The sequence below is a fragment of the Penaeus japonicus genome, unplaced genomic scaffold, assembly GCF_977035675.1.
Source record: "Penaeus japonicus unplaced genomic scaffold, GWHDUDI00000001_assembly GWHDUDI00000005, whole genome shotgun sequence".
Taxonomy (NCBI): Eukaryota; Metazoa; Arthropoda; class Malacostraca; order Decapoda; family Penaeidae; genus Penaeus; species Penaeus japonicus.
In genome coordinates, this window is record NW_028234407.1 from 38,401,098 (window position 1) to 38,406,097 (window position 5,000).

Genomic DNA, 5,000 nt, shown 5'->3' on the forward strand with positions numbered 1-5,000 from the left:
CATAATTACTATTATTATCATTGTTATTATTATTACATTTTGTTATCGTAATCATTATTGTCATTACCATCATAATTAACGTTATCATAACAGCTATTGTCATAATCATCATTATCCTTATTGTCGCTGCCATTATTGTTATTATCATTATTCATGAATTATCATTACCCTAATTAGTTTAATCATTGTCATTAACATTTTCATAATAATTATGATTAGGATTATCATGGCTATAATTATTATCATAATTTTCATAGGTATCATAATCATTATCATATAAAGTAGCAACAACATAAATTATAGCAATAATGATAATAATCATGATTATCTTTACTACTGTTACTGCAATTATCATTATTACCGTTGTTATTATCAAAATCATTATCACTCTTTCATCCTTATCATCATTATTCTTATCATAATAATTAAAATTGTTATCATCATTATGATCATTATTTTATAATATCATGTTGATATACTTGACTGGTATAACTAAAATGATAATGATGATAATTAAAATGTTAATGATTCTGATAACAATAATGCTCGGAAAAAAACAATAGAAAAAAAAAATAAAACAAAACGAAAAATACCTTATCAACAATGATGATGGGCATGATAGCAATATCAATAGTTTCCACCATCATAACTATACTGAAAATAATCAAAATGATGATAATAGTAACAACAGAACAAAAACAACAACGTTCGTAACGATAACAAAAAGTAGCAATTTACCTCGACCGGCGACACCTCTTTCTTTCACCCACAGCGAACACTGCTTACCAATTTGCGTAGGTTAGTTTGTCTGACCAGCGTTATTTCCTTTGAATACATTGTTTCGTATTTCCCTTTCCAGGTTTATAGCACGCGGTCTCTAATCTGAGTCCATAAATATCACGACAGTCCGCCATAAAAGCCAATTAGAGACTCGTGGCCTGTTGTTTGTTCATACTTACCTCTGATCGTTCCAGAATCTTCTTTATAATACTTTTAGTTCTTGGAATAATCGGAGGTATTTCTTTTATATACCAAGATGTGGTTAAGCGTTGTGTTGTTCCGATAAGCAACATGCAACAGGACCAAGAGGAGCTCGTCAGTAGTGGTTGTGCTGTGATGATATAATGACGATGGTGATGATTTACAACAATGCTGATGATTAAAAAACACCAATTATGGCAACAATAATCATATTGGGCTGATGACAACTACAGCAAAAGCAACAAAGACTTGAAAATCCACTCCATTTGAAAACAAGTTTATTGAACGGGTGAGCCAACAGTTTCAATATAGAACTAGATATCATTCCTGATCTGATGATTAAGTGTGATTCGATTTCATCTCACTTTCCTGTTAAATCTATCTTGGTTATTATATTGTTAATGTCACTGTATCGATATAGCAATATTTTTGTCATTGATAAGCAGCTGAGTTAATGGTAACGATAATGAAAATTATTATATTTGTAGTAGTAACAACTGCAGTAATAGTAATGAAAAAAAAAATCCTGAATCCCACAAGAAAATATATCCAATAATGATCAACCATGAATACTTGACGTTTGTCAGTCCTTACCGTTCACAGAGAGCTTTATTCACCTTCCTCGCAAATCGTTTTATACTTTTAAAAAATCTTTCCTGGTTAGATGTCAATATTTACTTACTGTGAGCTGATGTACAACCATCTAGGCCTAGTTTGTATGCCTATTCATGTATTACATTGCATGTAGTATGCATAACCTTTTCCTTATCAAAATCTCTTTTTACGAGGATAATGATAATAATGATGATAGCAGCAGTCATAACAACATCAACAGAAGCAATGATAACACTAATTGTCATAATAATGACGGATATAGCAATGGTGATGGTGTTATAACAACAGCAATAACAAATCAACTAAAATAATTGTATAAAAATGATATTCTGTAGACCTACAGGTGACAACAAAATAAAGATGATAATACTAAAACAAGCAGCAATAGTAATAATCATAATCATGATAGCAAACATGATTTCGTTAGTGATCATAATTGTATCAACAATAATCAAAATAATTGCAATGGAAACCCAAAATGAAATGACATAAAAGAATATAACAAAAGATGCTGACAAGTTTCAACGGCATAAAGAACCGTCGCCACCAAATCAAAGAACGAGTTAAATACGTACTGTTAAATAAATAACGAGTTAAATAAGTACGAGTTAAATAAGGACTGATGCACACAATACAACGAGGAAGGAACAACCAACAAACAAGCCATGAACTAGATCGGGAGATCAGAAATGCATGCCAGAATATCAAAGAGGAAAAAGCTTAATGATCAAAATATAGAGATCGAGCAACTGCAAATGCAGATTCCCTAGTTGATGCATGTGGAAAATAGAGAAGCCACAAATATGTGCACTGTACGTCTACTATCATAGCTATATTGAAGCAAAAAAGGGAACAATTACAATATGAAGAGAGATTCTAGACCAGGGGTTCCCAAACTTTTTGTTCCTCAGTACCCCTTAGGCTTTTTATAGGTTCCCATGTACCCCTAACGCGTCGATAAACACGTCCTGTACCAGTCATTTTTTTTAATGATCCGGCGACCACCGAGATCTACACTGCAGATCAAGCCATGTGAGGTTTATAATAGTAAAAACAAATGGTATTACCTTACACCCAAGAAATTTCAATAAAGGTGGTGCTAATCAACACAAAGAAAATGAGAAAAGTGCAATCTGAGTGCAGATTACAACACCATGTATTGTGCAAGTAATTGTTTCCTTCAGACCAAATGTACCCCCTGAAACGTGCAAATGTACCCCAGTTTGGGAACCCCTGTTCTAGACAGATGGAATGAGCACATGGCCGAATTTTTCGAAGGTAACGGAAAGAAATTAAACACACAGGCCATCGAAAACTTTGGAATAAAATTGATAATGTGATTGGATAAAATTCATGAAGGGCACCCTCCAAATGATACTAGATAAATATTTATTGCACTACCACTGTTGATTGTGAATTGCACCACGCAGTTAGTTTGGTGGGCCATGGGACCAAATTAATTGTTTTTTTTTCTAAATCTAGTAACGGTTACACCAAACGCGAATTATCTTAGGACATGTTTGGTTTTGTAGTCCATGGTGAAACAAGACATGCCATCTTAACACTACAAATGATAAAGGAAAAATACGAAAGAAGTCTGCATTTCTTTGGTGCTCTTGATCAAACTAATAGGAAATAGTTTAGAATTTTAAGATAATTAGATGTCAACAGTAAAGCTACTGAAAAAAAAAAACTTTACTGGGAGAAATCAACAATCGTTCAAGTTGGAATGTGACAAATGTGAGTTATTCCCGTCGTATACAGAAATCAGATTAAGAAACAAGCAATATATGAATTAGATCAAAGTTAGAGGAGTCAGTATCAGCAATATAAAATACTCTGATGACTCCCCCACTCTAATATCACCGAAAGACCGTCCTGCAATATTGAATGTAGTGTCAGCAGAGAGCAAAGACTCTTGGCTACGAGATCAGCCAGAAAAAAATAACACACCATGAGAGTATAGGATCAGAGAAGTAAGAGATGGCGAACTGTACGATAAAGACTAAAAGAAAGTAGTTAAAATCGGTGCAGAATTTATGTACTTTGAAAAAAAAAACAAAAAAAAAACGGTAAGAATGTGTAGAGCAAAAATCAGCATTCATATCAACGCTGTGCGTTCTATTAGCAAGAAACATTATATTCCCCAACCAAGATTTACAAATCTATTTGAAAATCTTAATTTTGGGCCTAGGGAAGGCGGACATGACTCAGGAACGCAGGACACGACAGAGAATAAGGAGTTAGAAACTTCTAACTACCTTGAGTAGCGAGGTAGGCTGAGTATAGACATGTGTCTGATAAGAAACCTTACGACAGCCACACATTATTATAATAATGGTTATATAATCATAGTAGCAGCAATAAAGATAAATGTAATAATGTGATCACTGATGATGTGATAATGAGATAAAAGATAGTAATGATAATGATAACCATAAAAAGTTAAGAAAGAAATGGGATGCCAATAATAAGAAAAAATATTGTTATAATGATAATGATAATCGTAAGGACATCGACAGTGATGATAATACTAATCATATTGATTATTAATTGTAACGATTATTATGGTAATAATGATAATAACAGTAATAACGATAACAATGATAAAGATCAGGTAAGGAAGTCTATCTGTTGACACAAACGTGAAAGTTATGAAGCAATTGCATATAAAATGTGCTTTTAATGATGAAATTTAAAATATGTGTAAATAATAGAGAATGAACGATGCAACATGTATAACGTTTGATTTTACATCATCAGAGTTTCGAAATTCTGATGAAGACATAATGTGGGGATTTTGACGTGTGTGATGTGATAATCTTTTATTCCAGTTAGGAATTTAAAAAGATAGGGGGTGTTGGTACATGACATTTATGAAATACAAACGCTTACATATGTACCAAATTATACAAGTTACATATGCATCATTATCTATAGAAATATTATTACGTTGAAATAACTTTTAAAAGATTAGCAAACATCTGAAATAGCTTCAGTCTCCAATGTTTACAAAAAAAATACTCTAACCCCGCGAACAGTTCGTGTTTGTTGAGGTAAGACTTGAAATTAAACGCAAAGAATTTTATTCGCTATTATTCACCTATTTGAATGACATTAGACTCAAAAGATCGGTAATTCCAGAAACATGAATCACTTAGTCGTTAATGAAGTGACTTACATGGCATGAAAATAGAAGCTTCCGTAATAAATTGGTTAATAATGTTTCTTCGCGTGACTGAATAATAAATGTGTATTTTGTAATTTTCTTCTTAAACTAAAGAAAATACATTGCATTATATTATATGATGACATTGAATGAGGTCATTTATCGTATTGTGCCATTATATTGTATTAATGCCGGTAGTTTTTTTTATTTTTTATTAATACATCGAATTAATTTG

The 5,000-nt window shown here is 32.2% G+C and overlaps 1 protein-coding gene across 1 annotated transcript in view; it reads left to right on the forward strand.

The window, feature by feature from the left end:
- Positions 1-4,618: 4,618 nt before the first annotated feature.
- Positions 4,619-5,000, forward strand: part of LOC122264030 (mitotic-spindle organizing protein 2B) — a 5,520-nt gene continuing 5,138 nt past the window's right edge. The window contains exon 1 of the mRNA XM_086537401.1: positions 4,619-4,652. The gene's annotated coding sequence lies outside the window, so the exon portion shown is untranslated. The remainder of the gene's footprint in view (positions 4,653-5,000) is intronic.